This window comes from Wasmannia auropunctata, unplaced genomic scaffold (assembly GCF_000956235.1).
Source record: "Wasmannia auropunctata unplaced genomic scaffold, wasmannia.A_1.0 LD335996.1, whole genome shotgun sequence".
NCBI lineage: Eukaryota > Metazoa > Arthropoda > Insecta > Hymenoptera > Formicidae > Wasmannia > Wasmannia auropunctata.
This window is the reverse complement of record NW_012026894.1, coordinates 1109832-1126599: the sequence shown is the minus strand read 5'-3', so window position 1 is coordinate 1126599 and position 16768 is coordinate 1109832. Positions and strand designations below refer to the sequence as shown.

Genomic DNA, 16768 nt, shown 5'->3' with positions numbered 1-16768 from the left:
AAAAAGTGGGCCACGCTTTATATTTTAGAGGTAGACGATCATGGCCGTCGCAGTCAATTGTTCTATCGAGCTCGAATAAAACTGCTAAAAAAAAAATCGTTATGACTATAGAACGGCCGACGAAAATTCTGAACACGAGCGCTTTAACGTCGATTCGTATTACCATCACGCGCTTGTGTTATTGCTACTAATTCCTGAGGTCTGGCGTAAATATATACTTTTAGAGAACAATGGAAATGGAAATTTTGCGCAAACGTTTACGCTGATACGTGAAATTTGCACAACATTTGTTAGAAGTAATACTTGCGTTACCGAAAAGGTCTGATTGCGCGGGGTTCTGTATGCAGATTTCGTCCTCTTATGATTATTTATGTACGTGTATTGGTTACGTGCTCTATATACTAAGCGGTTCAATATAAAGCATACCAGGGAGCGGCCGAGCCCCTATTGATTTCGAGTGAAACCGGTCAATCAGAGGGGACATTTCTTTGGCGCAAAGCAACCCTTTCGCTTTATAAAAATTGTTGGAGCGTAGAAATTTCTGCCGTTTACGCGACAAAAAAAAATTGTAATACATTTACGGTATATTATTAAATGTATGTTGAAAGCTCGGTATAAATATACAGCGACTTTATTTTACTTGTATTTTTTTTATCGATTTTATCTATTTTTCCTCTTCTCTGTCAGCGTCTGTAAACGTTATGTATCCAACTATTATGTTTTAGCATTTTAAACCGCATTCCAGCAATTTTCAATCTTATTTCATTTGGAAATTCGATGGCGCGAGCGCTTCGGCGCTCTTGTAGTTCCACGAGACGCAAACCGCGCCCTTTTCACTATTTTCTCTCGGATTCAACTTCATTTCTTCGTTTTCCGGAAGCGAACGAAGTGGGGCGGTGGAAAATGCGTTACCGGTATAAATTCGATGAAGTGGGATGGATAGGGACGGGGAGATAGAGAGAGGTGGAAAAAGAGAGGAGGAAGGCCTGTGCATGTCACGATCTGTACAACGTTATTTCGACCGCCAATGCGGAAAGCTGTTATAAAATCCATCCGCCCTGTAGGGCCCTTCGCGCCATGCCTTCGATTTTCCACAATGCTGTTATCGCCAATGAAAAATCGGGGCGTTCGTACTTGCGAAATAAATCCTGACGCGATAGCGGGATAATTTCGGTAGATCGATATATGAACTTTGAAAGTGGCGCAAGTCCAATTTTAGGAATGTTATATTTCGAATCACGCAAAACTGCGACGCGTTTCTCCGGTACTTTAATAATTGACTATTGTTCTTCGCGTATCTACATCATTCTTGATACACTCTGGCTACTTTATACGTACAAATCACGATATCAGGATACGTGTAATAAAGCGCTTCTTTTTCTTCGTTGTTTTGTCTCTCGTGTTTCTTGCAATTCACGCGAGAGTAAGTTATCGATAGAGCCTTCCTAATCTGATTAAAAGTTAAGTACAGAGGAGCGGCGTTACGAACCAGGAAGGCTGCACTCTCCCACGATGAAGACATATATATCACAAATAATCCTTTGTCGACTTTTCTTTCTAACATCTCAAGTTGGTACACACATATATACGTATATATAGTTAATGTATAATAAATTATATATATACAGGGAAAGTAACATAAAAGACTAAGTAAAACTAAGTAATATAAAAGATTTTAAAGGGTGATGTCTTTACTTTTAAATTGAAGACAAAAAGTTCATATGATTATATGCCTGAATGATTTAATTTCAAAGATACAGGATGTTAAAATTGAAGGAAAAAAATTTTTTTTTTAATTTCAAGAACCATTCGGGTTATTTTGATGAAGTTTATTTTATGCATATTTCAAGTTTTAAAATAACCCGAGAGTAGTTTTCAGAATTTTTGGAAAAAACAAAATTTTTCCTGCAACCGTTAAAAGCATCTAAAATGATATAAGTAGAAATTATATAAATATATATAAAATTCAGATTTATATAATTTAAATAAACACTCGAATACAAATATAATATATATTAGTACGTATAATTATATATAAAGTTAATATCAGATAAATTACATATGTAATAACATAAAAAATATACAATATAATATAAATTATATAAATATATAAAGTAAAATTTATCGAGTTTCGGCTTCGGAAACATTGAGGAGTATTTATTCTGAACTTATAGATTATTTTGCTTCGCGAAAGTTGTAATAATTTGTAACCTTTCTTTGGCTTGATGACGTTATCTCGCATCGCGGCTGTTACACACTCAAAGGCGCAAAGCCGAACATTTCTGTCGCTACATATTAGAAATATTTTCTTTTTACGGCATACTCGTGGAAAGCGCCTGTTCGAGTGCACTTATATCGCACTTCTGCGAAAGCTAGTCGAGTGCTGCTCAAGATGGTCTTAAAAAGTAGTTTTAAGCTTCCGTAAAGCGTGGAAATTCGTGCGACCGTCGGGGGCGAAACAATACTGTGCTGGTGAATTTATTCTAGATATTTCATGATTTCTTACTTGTCTGCGAGAGAGATTGAGAAAGAGAGAGAGGGGGGGGAGAGAGTACGGAGTTCCGGAGGCGCTTGCACCCGAGAGAATTTCCGACTGCATTTTACTATTTGCGATTGTAACAACCTTTACGGTGTATAATCCTAACATTTTCCGCGCTGCGAGGAGGCGCACTGTAGAAGGATTTGTTAATGTAAAGAGTCCCACGAGGGGCATTCATGACGACCGAAGCCGTCGCTTCGGCAAAGCTCTCGGAGAGACTTTTTAATGAACTCCATTTTTCTGATCCCGCCCTATTCGACGCTAAATATTTAGCGGGCGGCCCCGGAAATTTCCTTCAAAGACGCGGTGGCGCAGTGGATTGAACGACGGCTAGCGCAGGGTAATATCTTAAGAAGCTTGATGTAACGTCGATAAAAGTTTGCGTGAGAAATTTCCAGCGATGCACTCGTGACGCGTGAAGGGGGTTTCTTAAGAAATTTTTCAAGAGGAGAAAGGAGCTTCCGCGTTGAATATTACCAACTTGATAACACCAATTTTCGTATCCATAACTTTCATAATTATATTTGGCTATTTTGTATCAGATCATATTATATTGTGTACTAGAATATGGTATGAAGAAAAGGAATATATCTGATCGCAGGTAGTGCTAATCACTTTAAAGTTTATCCGCTTGATAGAGCCTGTTTTGCTATATATCTGTGTAGTGTGTACCCAAGCAATGTATTTTCGCAATTCAGGACTGCTTGACTACGGAAACTTCACTCGTCGCTCAAAGGAAATAAAGTGAGCATCCGACTTCGATCTTTCTCGAATGTAAAAATACGGCCCCGCACGAAATTCCTCGCGTGACGAGCGCTCAAAGATAGGAAACGATAGAGAGAAAGAGGATGCGAAGGGGGATGGGAAGGTGTACACACGGCGCGACGCTTTGTGCCATCGAGATCTATTGTCGTTATATTGAATTTCCTTTCTCATTTTACGCGCGGACGTTGATACGCGCGTTGTTGTTACGAACGACGGGGGAGAGAGTTGTAGCTTCTACGCAGAGAATGGTCGATCCCGATGAGATAACTGTCGATATATCCGACGCGCAGGTGTATACGGCGCGGTGGAATACGGAGAGGCCGGACTCTCGCCGCGACATTATACCTGCTCGATATTCCGCCGGGAATGCGGGCCGCATTTGCATATTCCAGCAGCTGGAAGACGGTCCAACCCGGCGACGGTCCACCGTATACTGACCGGCGCACGCCGGAGAGTCAACGGCCGATTCTTCCCTTACGGCGCGCGACACTGCGACCGGGTGCCCTCCTCCGCGCGGGTAATCGCATTCAGTATTTACGGCGAACACCGTAGCCGAACGGAATAAAAAACCGGCCGCCGTTACGGCCATAATAAAAAAGTCGGCCGTAACCGACTTTTCCCTCGCGCCTTATCGGTTTAGCTTTGCGCGCGCCGGCGGCGCTCCGATAAAGGCTCCGATCGATCTATCGATCTAACGATCGCCGCTCCCCTCGTATTGAAATGTTTAAGCGCGCGCGCCCGCGCCATCGTCGCTCCCGCGCGCGCTCTTCGCCCGGTCTCCCAGGAAAATATCTTTCATCGATGTGCCCTTTGAAACCGCCCAACGATCTATCTTCCTTTGAGTTAACTCTCTTACGACCGCGCGCGCGGCGGGCGGATTTCACTCTGAAATTCGTTCGGCTCCATTGTTATTGCTACCGCTCTCGAGACGCGAGCAATTTACATGAAATTTCCAATCCCGTGACAAGCTATCGATGGAACAAACGTTGGGTCGTCCGGCGTTAATACTATTTTACACACAGGACTGTACGGCGGTGTATCGTACAATGGGAGAGATATCAACGTTCGCTACGCGGCAGAGGAGTGGAGAGAGGGGGCCAATGAGATGCCAGATGCCAGAATGACGGATTGCTCTTTCCACGCATCTCTTTCCTCTGAGAGATTATCAATTTCCATCTTCTCTCGTTTTTGCCCATAAAATCTCGGGTCGTCTCCCGTTTCTCCGGGCTGTCGGCGACGCGCGACGCGGCCACTTGTCTCGTATTAAAATGTCGTTCGTTTTACCGGCGCCGTGTACCCTATACCTGAGAGCTCGATAAATTCACGGATGCGCCCTCGGGACCGTAAAGCAGCCTCGGTCTTGGCAACACCATGCTACCGTCTCTCGCGTCGCACTTGCGTTTCCCAGTCGAGGGAAACGAGGGAGCAATCTGTTCTTCGATATTTGCCTACAGTTAGAGGCTTCCGTCGACTAGAAGGAAATTCCACCGGCGTCGTCGCCGTCCCGCACGATCGGAGAGACTCGGAGCACGTTTCGTATAATTGGGGACGAGTGGATGGCGAGTGAACGCGCGCGAGTTGCGGCATAACGGACTTCCAAGGATCACGAGGAGACGCTCACGCGAAATCAAATGTGTTTAATCGAGTCGCATCGTCGATGCACGGATTCGCCCGTGGTTTTCGGCCCGGAGTCTCGTCAAACTGTATATATACGCCCTGCCGATTATCCGTCCGCTTCCCGCTCGCGCAAGCAATCGCGGCCGATAGTGGCATCACGACGGCGTCAATGCGAGTTTCAATTCCACTCGACGAGTGCTCGTTATTACGTTTGCCGCTTTGAGGGAAAACGTCCCGCTGTCGCGCCGCGCCGCGCGCCGCAATTGAATCATAATACGCAATTAGAGCGAATGAAAAGCGATAAGCAGAGCTTATTGACGGCCTTTGAGAGCTTTTAATGGCGGCCGTGTAATCGACCGTGCCGTCGGCTAAACCGGCGCCGCACCTACGCCTCTCCCCGAGCGTGTAGAATGTGTCACGAGCTGCGTATAGAAAAAGCACCCCCGTCGGCGCCGGCGATGCACGACGAGCTAGGGGTCATTCAGAGTCGCTGCGGGTTGACGTGGGATACGCTCGCGCGCGCCGCGCCGCCCCTCTCATTCGCGCGTCTTCTTTCTTCGTTTTATCCCGCGCGCGCTGCTCCTATTTCGCCCTCGGTCTCCACGATACGGCCGTAAAATACGACATCGCGCTGCATGAAATGTTAGAGCGCGACGTGCCAGCGCGCGTGTTGTTGAGGAGAAGAGGTTTAATATTCGTCCGACCGAGAGATGGATGGTGATGCCGTCTTGTGTCGTGTGAATTATCCGAGCGTCCCCCCCCCCCCACCCGCGGAAGCAATGGCACGCGTCTCGCGATTGAATGAGATTATTTTAAAGCGGAAGAGGGACCAACGAGATGAATTTTATCAGGAATTTTAATGCTAATTTCATATCCTCCCCGCTATCATGGTGTGTCCTCGAACGTGCCCGTGACTGAGTTGGAATTTATAATTCATAATAATTTCTTATCGCGCGCTTTCGATATTTCTCGTGATATTTCTTAAATAGGATCTTGTAAACGAAATTTCATCGTAAACTGAGATTTACCGTTTTCCCTGTCATTCGAGCATTCCCTCCCTCCCCTCCCCCCCTTTGAAACTATTGATTCACACGCAAACGGCGCAGCTACTAATTTCATTCGAGCTCTTACGTTATATACCGGCGGTCGTCAATAGAAATTTCATCTCGGAAATGAAAGGGCGTTCGCGTCTTTCCTCCACATGAAAGGATGAGCTGAGTTGGAAGCCTTCGGGTACGATGACGGATAATGCAAGCACACCGATTGAGCGCGTCCCGATTGTACGTTCCTTTTCACTTCGGTCGTCACGAGGGGATACTTAATAGCTCTTCGCACAGCGGATCCTGTATTGCCGGCTAAAACGACGTCGTCCACCACCGAGGCGACATGCCTTCTCATGCGTGACACAATTAATTCGACAACCCTTCTCCCTCTTTCCCCCGTACCCTCCCCTTTGTACCCCCTTTATAAAGAGACACGGCCGGTACTGGCATCAAGAGATACATAAATACACTTGACACCAAGACACTACCGTGCCTCCTGACATCCCGGACGGCTCCGTTTCCACGGGGAAAATCCACTCGCGCGATTCACCCTCTCTCGCTGCTTAAGAAAATCTGTTTGCATTTCGAGCTCGTAGAAATCCTGTTTCATCTCTCGATTCATACCTCGGAAGCACTTTTAACCCCGGCGTTCACCGAGTCGGCCGAGATGCGAATATCTCATATGATATTAATATCCACGGATCTCACCATTGCGCTCGCAGTTTCGCCAAGGGCTGAATGATGCTCTCATAATTAGTAGCTACGTACCCGCTCGTATCTCAGAGCACGCCCGAAGAACTTTCCGTCGTATTTGCACGCAATTCAATGCGCACGCCTTATCTGCTCTTCTCGCCGGATGGCGGGGAGTGCGGGAGTAAGCTGTTAACTACTATTTCGCAGTACGGAACGGTTTCGCTTTTTCTTCCCGTGATGATTTGAACGCGAACCGATAACGCCAACGCTCTCTCAGGAGCACGCAAGGAGGAACGGAAGTTGGACGGAAGTCAGAGCTTCAGTATCCCGGAATCTACGATAAGATACAAAGGTCTAAAAAGAAGAAAGAGATTAAAAAAATAAAAAAAAAAGGAAAATGAAAGAAAAACTTAATTCCAAAGCAAATTCGTTCGTTCTACAACATCGCAGCAAAATCGATCGCGAGATCTCAAAGAACGGAGGACGTTAAAGCTGCGATGCATGAGAATTACGGCAAAAACGTAAAATCCTGTATTTCAAACGAATACGTAGGGTCGGTCAGCGACACGGCGTCTGTTTAAAAGTCATTAGAGAGGTGCGCGACCGGAACGCCAAGACTTCTACACCATTCTTCATGATTACAATAATCCCTCCTTTCTTGCTGCCGACACGTGATGTTCCTCGTGTGCAAGCTCCCGAACAGTAGACAGAGCTCTGGCTGAGTCAGACGCCGTCGGACCAAGTCAGACGCCTTGGATTTGTCTTGCATGACATAATCGTGTGATAACGAGAGCCGAGAGAGAGAGAGAGAGAGAGAGAGAGAGAGAGAGAGAGAGAGAGAGAGAGAGAGAGAGAGGACGACGTAACGTACTCTTGGAATTAACGGCGCAAATTAAATGGGGTGTACGTGTGTTGCGCACCCCATTAAAAACCATTTAAAGCCAGTTAATTAGTAACCGTGTAAGAGTTTTAATTTCTCGACATACCGTTGAAAGAGATTGTGAAGGATAACTCGTGCAAAAGACGAAGACTTGTTCGGAGATCGCTGGAAATTGGCCTTTTAATAAATTGTAAAATGATTATTACATCTAGTCCAAATAACACCGTCGAGAGAAACGCAATGCGTTAAAATGAATTATGCCGCGTATTGCACCGCGGTGCCATACACTATGTCCCACGAGATATTCGTAATTACAACGAGATACACCGTAATTATGAGACATTGCGGGTTTACAGACTCGAAAAATAAACGCGATGTCCCAAAACTCCCGGCGCCTCTTAATGATAGATACATCGATGAAATTACTATGTCATCATCTAAAATTAATTTGCAGAGTAGACTACGGAAATGTACTACATACATTTTTGATCGAGGCGATAAGAAAATTTCATTCTTTAAGCCTTCTAGATAGATAAACCATTGCCTCTCGCGAAAGCAAATGTACGGCTTCCGGGTACTCCATAGTGAATTATCTGTGATTTCACAACTATTTTCTAAGAAGATAAGGCAGACATCATTTTCTACACTTAAAGATTTTCGCGTATCCCGCTTTTATTGTGCACCTTCACCGTATCACTCTAAGTGTTTTTGCTATCGAAAAAAAAATTGTAAAAGCCAATATTTTCTTAAAAGGAAGAAAATACATTCGATTTCGAGAAGGATATATTCGAGTTTCTTCTTCGTGGGTTTTCCTTTCCATTTCGGCTACATCGGATGGAGGCGGAAACTCGAAGTATGAAGGATTCATAAGGTTTGACTGCCAAAACTTGGATTTTACTGATATGCGCGTGGAGTTAGACATTCCTATAACGCCGGCGGAAGGCTAGGAAGTCTAAATTTTATCGCCCACTTTCTCTGAATATATGTGGACGAACTTATCGCGCAATTTATGCATTTACGTTATATTCTATTAACGCTATTCTAACTTATTAACGTTATTCTAAATCATTATTAACGCCATTTGTCAAATTTGTTAATCGTACTCGAAATTTATTTCTAACAGATTGTCGTTAATTCATATGATTATACAAAATTCTTCATTATACTTCATCCCGATGGCAACTGATAAATATTTATGTACGTGTTAATTATAGGGTAAGCTGGTTGTGTCAAAATGAGATAAATTGGCAGTAGCGGTTTAATGTTCATTAAATAGCTATAAATAATGTACGGTCATTGTATGTGTAATGCGGAATTAGGCCGCGCGCAAATGTGATTAAAATAACTTTTGAATAACGTGCTTTTCGTTAATTCACCGGGCGGAAGCTATCGATCCACGATTCGCCGATAAAATCGCATCAGTGAAAATATGTATAACTCGGTTTGTCAAAGAAATTACGATATATCTGGATATTCTCTCTCTCTGTACGGTTATTTTCACTGCGAAAACATTTCATCCTTGTTTAATCATCAAATATATATTCAGAGAAGATTATCAATCATGTTGTTCCGTTCATGTCGATGTTTCGGTGCACTTGCAGTTGCAACAGGAATCGCCAATTTCGCGGGACGAGTATCGGATTAAGGTGACAGATAATCGGGCAGTCGCGGGGCGCAACATTTCTTGGCGAGAGAAAGAGAGATAGAGGGAGGGATACAGATTCTTTTTCTCATCTTTGTTTGCCGGATTGCGACCCGGGACCGTCGCGCCAGTTACAGCCGCGCTCGAAATCATTTATATGGAAGACGTATGTGCGCCGCGACGCTCGCGCCCGCCGACGCATGTATCTTTCATAGACGGGGTCCCGCGCGCGCAAAGACGACTTCGCGCACCTCCCGGATCCCGCAGAGGCGAGCTCTTTCGCGAAATAATATTGATCTACGGCTCTTCGAAATATCCGACGTCGCCTTGGCGTGCGAGCAAGGTCCACACCGGGCGACACCGTCTCTCGTCTCCGATTCCGAAGCCGCAAAGAACTTTATCCGCTGAAAGTCCTTCCTCGTCCGCCGCCCCGGCCCCCCCCCGTTCGCCTCCCTCGCCCTTTCTCTTTTACGGACGCGCGGACGGAAGGGACTTTGATAAGTCCCTTTCGCGGCTTTCGTCGGCGACTCCCGGGATCGGCAAACACTAATCTCACGTAGTCCGTTCACGAAAACGCTGGCTGAGAGAAAGAAGACTCAGCGAGCCGAGCGGGCGCGCCGTGATCCTCGCTGTTTGCCGATATATTTTCCTCAAAGCGCGTTACACGTACGTCACGTTCCTTCGTGTGCTCTACGTAGTTTCCACGATGCAGGTTACACCAACGGTGACGCTGTTCCTTTCCTAACCTTGTCACCAACTGAAAAATACGAATCGCTACTTCGCCGGTAATAAAAACCAACAATCACTATGTACGTCATCTCTCTCTCTCTCTCTCTCTCTTGATGGTTATTAAACGAACGTATTTATCATCGCGCCGTCCCATTTAGCCTAAGAGGTCTAAAGAGCTTCTATATTTAATCACACTTGTTGAACCGATGTTCTTTTCGCGTGGCGTGACGTGAATTTCGCTTCACCTCGGGACGCCACACCGCCACTTCGCCATGCGATAAGCCAGGGAGACGGTTGGATTGCAGTTATGCGCTCTCTCCGTATAATGCATTGTCGTGAGCACAGCAGGTGTACATATGGAATAAGGTAGTGCACGAGGGGGAGGAGGGCGCGCCGAATCGATTTGGATAATCTCGGATGCATGGGTTTAATTAAGATGGTGCTAATACACCTGGGGTACAAGGGACAGTCGGGTTCGTGCATTGCTATATACGTGCCCGAAGGCGTGACCGCCACCGCCGCGCCGTTGGTGGTGAATACCGTTGAATACGCGGGCGCTATATACTTGGGGTTTGGCCTTAATCTTTAAATTATAGAACGCCCTATCCGTGCTCTAACTCAATTACCGCGAAACTTCTGTCTCTCGCATAACTCTCGTCACGACCACGTCGCCGTAACCCATTCACTAGTGATTCCTTAATTCACCCAAGTACACGCCGATAAAGTCCGCATCCGGTGATCCTCGCTGAAAAGCGGCATTCAGCGCGAAGACGCCGGGTTTACAATTCGAAAAACTCGAATTACCCCCATTACGTAAATTTAATATAATAGATGCATTTCCCGGAATGACGTTTAATTGTTCGTGCAAAAATGACGACAAATTAGCATTGGATAAAAATAACTTGGAAGATAATTTAAGGTGCAGCTTGGAAGTTGTCCGTCGTTTTTCCCGCTGCGCTAATTGTAATTAAGTTAATTGTAACGCACACATTGCGTTGATTGTCCAGATTGGCCACATCTAGAGAACTACAAAAAATTTTAAAGGGAGAATTCACGCGCTCCCCTTTAACTATCTCGCTGAGGAGCCCCGAGGTTTCGAGTCGACGCTCGACTCGGCGAGAATAAAGATAGACGGGGGTCGCTCCAATTAGCGTTCTGTATTTGTAATCTTCGCGAGTTCTCCGGAACTCACAGACGGTGGTTGCATTCGCGTACAATTATCTAGCGCTCCTTTGCGAAGAAAACCTCGACCTCGTCTTTCGTCTCTTAGGAAGACGACGACTCGTCCAATTTTCACGTTGAATAATCCTCGCTGCGGCGAGGAGGGTTCCACCACAAGATCTTGCACCGCGAACTTTGCAAAGTTAACATCGAGTCAAACGTCAAATACCAATCCCGTGTTGATAAAATTTAACGAAAAGACGTTCACTTAAACTGGCACGCAAGTGAGTGTTTTAATAACTTAACCGTTATTACCTAGATTACCGACATTAATTATGTAATTTCACTTTGGTAATATTAATTACTGTTAACTTAATTTTATGCACTGTGTAATCTCCCAACTGACTTACTGTAAACCTAATTAAAATTAATCTGATTAAAATTAACCGAAAGACGAAGTTTCTTGTCATAATTTAATGCATCTATAAAACTGTTCAATATTTTGAACACTGAAAAATGTCTCTAATAATAAAAATCTCCCATAAAACTTTTGCTACAGTAAAATCCCCGTGGGTCAAACGACGTCTTGCTGAAATAGTCTCTTTCTTTTTGTCACCTTACTTTAACATACTTTTATGCCTTTCAATTTTAACAATACGATTCTCTGTATGAAGTACCGCGTTTCGCAGCGCTGCGAAACAAGCGCCAGAAAGAAGGCGCTCTTTTAGTGTTCATAAAGAAGGTCAGCTGTAAGAAAACGCGATAAGTCTGTCCCGCTACTTTCCTCGGCCTTGTGAAACTCGGAGATGTAGTGAAGTCCAATTCGTCCGTACGGATCGATTCCGCGCTCGCGCGGGAGTAGCCAGGAATTTCATCGGATTGCTGTCGATGCGTCTCGGGAGGTAAAAATCGAAGCAATCTTTCTCCGAGTTACATCGGCTTTAAGTGACAAATGAGCCGAATGACTGGACGCTATATCACGCGTTTTCTCCCCCCTCTCTCTCTCTCACGAGAAAAATCGCGCGCTCCCTCTCCGCGGCGCTCATTGAAGGATACGCCCGATATTCGGCGTGATGGGTGCACTCGCACAAAAGCGTACGTCACTGCATCCGCCGCGGCTTCGGGTGCCAGTAAATAAACAAGGCCGACGCGGGAGCCGATGGAGATTTTAATGCACCCGGCCGGAAATCGAAGCGCGGCTCGTGCTCGCTCTCGAAACGTCAGAAGGGCTCGTATCGCGCCATTACGAGCGTTGTACCCGCTCGGGACGGGCTCCGCATTTATTCCGGGAACGCGCCGGAGAGATCCGAGTCGAAACGCTCGAAACATTGGAATTAATGTCTCGCCGCTGTGTTACGTCACGTAGCTACGTAACGTCGAAGCGAGGCTCGACTGCCGAGATGTAACTTCCGGAACAAAAGTTTAGATTCGCTTCGCGCGATCTCGGGCTCGCGAGGCGGAAAAGGAGCGGAAGGTAGGAGGGACGTACTGCCGGCTTTCCCACGGCGTCACTTTAACGGCGCGCGCTCGCTGTAACACGAACATTCGATTTCCATGGAAATCTAACGATAAGTAGTTTCTGATTTATGCGGTGTATATCGTATTTTGCGACAATAATCGAATCTCCACGAATCACACCGGATTTTACCTTATTCCTATCTCTCAATCCAATCTTGTCCTAATCGCAAATCTAACTTTGTCCCACTTTCGAACTCGCGCGGCGAACACCGCAGCGCTTTATATAGTACTTTCCAATCTGTCTCGAGGGAATTTACGAGAGGCTACGAGATTTTATCACCGAGATCCAAGTACAATATTTAAGCGGGAGAAAATGGATACTGTTTTATTTCGCGAGGCGAACCCAAGTTCAAGCCGCGCAATATTCAGCGGGAGACATTCGCGCTATTTCGAATATTCTACTTTGAAAATTTGCAGAATTCACGACGAAGGTTAATTTTTGCAACGTAAGAACATTTCCTCCGTCGTTTCCTCACCGCGTGACGTTTGAAATACCACTCGAACTCCCATCTCATTCTTCCCCGCGGAAGAATCAACGTCTCGCGGAACGCGAGAGAACTTCGGAATTTTTCGTTAAAAACTTACAACGACGCTCCGTGCGGCCGACCGTGTGTGACGACCTTTCATTTTTACACCGGTCGATACTTCCCCTCGTGCGCATTCATTTTTTATGGTAGGGAAGTAGGGAAAAGACGTCGTTTTCTCTAAATTATTTATTTCTGTATCCGAAAAAGTTGACCCGAAAAACGTTGAAGCCCCATTCGAACACTTTTAAATCTCACTTTCAACCAAAGGACTCGCACGCTATTTTTTTATAGACGTACAAAGATTGACACGTCTTTCGCTACTACAAATAGAAAACAGAGAATGACAAAGAATTTCAGCGAGCTAACGCAGGTACTCCTCGAAGGTAAGATTTTCCTCGTTATTTTCCGTCGCGCGGTATTTCACGGGTACCGATATTTTATGCCGTGTTCGCCGGAGAAGCTTTCACAAGGCTCTCGGTGAATCGCGAAGTATATAGCCGCGATGTTGCTCTTTCATTCGTTACCAAAAGTACAAAGTTTCGTAGCACCAGAAAGGCGATGAAGATAGAAAGAGAGAGAGAGAGAAAGAGAAACGGGTAGGAAGAGAGATGGAGTCAATGAACCAGCAGACGGAGAAGTTGCAGCTTCACGCAATGCAATCTCGGAGTAATGATGCCGGCGTAGGATCCAGTTTTCCTCATTTTTCGTCGAAAACGGGATTAGGGACCGAGAAATTTAGCATTTTATCAGTAAATCTGCTGCGATTACGTTGTCGGGGAAGACAAGTGCCGGGATCTTTCACTTGTTACAGCTCATTCTTATAAATGATAACGAAAATGTCTACGACGGTAGAATCAAGTGTCCATGGCCTCTGTGTGTGATACCGTGCACAATAATTCTATGCCATTACGTAAATAATATACTAGAAATAATAGAACATGCAATTAAAGTATTAAAAATATTGTTCCTTTAGTTATACACCAAACATTTCTATTCTGCTATTTAAATTTTTTCTCTGCTGTAGTAAAAGTAGTTGTATTATAAAATTAAGATGTCTCTAGATACATCTGCAATCGATTTAATTTTGTATATGCATATATTTCAAATGAAAATATTTTAGATGGAGATAATTTACTTTTCACTCAATATTTATTTAGTCAATTTACGGTAATTTGAGATCGCACCGTGCGAAAGCTAATTTCGTCTATATATCCGACGAAGCGAGAGAGAGGTCTCGGAATCACTTTCACATCCCTCACAGAAACGTTCTAATCTAATACACCTAGGGTTTTCCTCGAGCGGAACGTCTCGAGCGGTAATCGAGCGGTATTTGAGAATATTTCCCCTAGTTGAATTGCGACGCGGGTAGCGGGATGTTCGAGATCGCGGTTGCGCAATTTTACAGTCCTTTTTACGACCGTTGCCGCTCTCTCTCTCTGTTCTCTCGCTCAACCCTCTCTCCGTCTCTTTCTATTTTTGCGCTGTACGACAACGTGCGCTGGGAAATGAATATTTACGACGCACATCCCCAAGGCCGGGAGAGGCGTCCCCGCGAGGGAAAACCTCCCGCGTACCGAATTCACGGTGCTGGCGCTCCCGTCCCGGCGCGACTCGCTACGTATAAAGTTACAAATTTACAGTACCGCTGCGCCGGTGCCGCGCCTCGCCGCGCGCGTGCTCCTCGTGTTCCTCATGAATGAGAACTGCAGCGAACGTACAGCACCGGCGATCGTGTGCACGTCCCGTGCACGAGACCTGACTTCGTAGGTATGTCTTCTTCCGAGGAAAGCCCATATGGATACTCTCTCGCTCGATTTCGAGTCTTGATCTCAGAGCTTGGGATCATCCTTCCCCAAAGTGGATGAAGCGACGTTTATCGGCGCAGCGGTTTCGGCATCAAACTGTAGATCGTGTCGGAGGGAAACTCATATACGAACGAGATTAGAGTCACCGTGGAGCGCGATTATTTGGTTGTTAGGAAACTGCTAATCAATAGAGATGTATTAACAGGCGCGGGATACGCGCGTATTAATAGGCTTTATCGAGAGTAATTACGTTTCAAGATCAAGTGGTTGCATAATTCCGTTATGACATTCAGTATCAAGGAAAAGCTAAAAAAAAAATTGTTATTTTTACTTATAATAAAATCTCAGTAAAACGCACTCGCTATTTCGTTGCAGCACTTGCAGCAAATCTTTCAATTATGTGTAAGTTTACGTTAGTTCACTTTCGAGCTGCTTCTGCGCGCGGCACTCCAAATAAAAGGGCAATGCTATTTATTTCATGCTTTGTGTCATAAAGCATTCAGTTCCGTTACTTTGTTTGTTAATGCTTGAGAGGAGCACGATTTCCTCTTGCATCGCGACGCTCGACTACGATATCAATAAGCGCGGATCCGTTATCGGTTTTCTTTTAAGAACAGAAAAGCATTTTCTTCCATACTTCAGCCTTGATGGACCGTAATGTCCCTTACAGAATTTTATCGTAACTCCTACGCTTTCCAAAGTATTGTCTCTCTATCTCTCTTTCCGTGAACTCGAGAAGATATCGCGAATGTAAAATAAATCGTTAAAAATGAATATCGTTTGTAGTATATCAAGATTGGTATATCAAGATTGGTAAGAAGATTTCAAATATTACAAAGGATTCGTTTAATAAAATTATTTAGGCGTACAACACGCGCTTGACGATAACTTGACTTAAACTAATTTCATCGCTTGAAAAAATGAAAACAAGTTATCGAGCGTAGGCGAGATATTATGCTTTATTCGTCTTTACAAAGTTATCTCGCTCGATCAATTCTGACATTAATTCCGCCCTCGGAATCAAACTTTATAATCATCAGAGTGATTACGTGATAATAAGAAATATTGATAAAGGTTCTTTGCATGAAATTATTCCATAATTTAAAGGAGCTTATGAAGCGCGAGTTTTCATGAAATAGTACATTGAAAAAAAATTGATATTCTATTAACAGCATTAGCCAACACTGCAGTTACATCTAATTGAATAATCTTGTTGACTCAATAACAGTATTAATGGAGTAAATACGTCATACTTTTGCTTTAATAAAATGTTACTTGTTTCATTAACATTGGTATTGAATGAACAAGATTATTTTTCAATTAGACTACTGTTGGCTAATGCTGTTAATACATCATTTTTCCCCGTGTACTGTAAAATACTGTAAAATATATAGAAGATAGACAAGATATTATGCTTTACTCTTTATAATCATCTATCTATCACACGTTCAAATAATTTTTATGTTTGCTGCAACAATTCCTTTGCGTACATTGGCCTTTTCGCACATTAGCCTCGTCTTCGAAACGTGAAATAAAGTGTCGCCTCTCGTGTTTCCTCAGAATTTTCATTGGATTCTCGCCGCGTTATTCTAAATTTCGTTGTTCACATCTCTCACGTTGCTCTCTATCGTTGCGTTCGTTCGAAAAGGCTTCGCGCGTTCACGGGGCACTTATGTGTGGAGCGTAGTTTCAGGTATCCCACTCCGTCGTCGGTGCACACAAGGACAAGGTGGTAACGCCCGCGCCTCGGGTTACCCCGAGCGTATTTTCTCGCATCCACCCTCTCGACGCGTTACGGCTTTACGTATATTGGCGATAGCGTTACGTAATCGGAATCACGTGTCGGGCA

The 16768-nt window shown here is 44.6% G+C and overlaps 1 protein-coding gene across 1 annotated transcript in view; it reads left to right on the top strand.

The window, feature by feature from the left end:
- The window catches only part of LOC105453648 (neurobeachin), a 307877-nt gene that overhangs the window by 17611 nt on the left and 273498 nt on the right, over positions 1–16768 (top strand). The gene's annotated exons all lie outside the window — the stretch shown is intronic.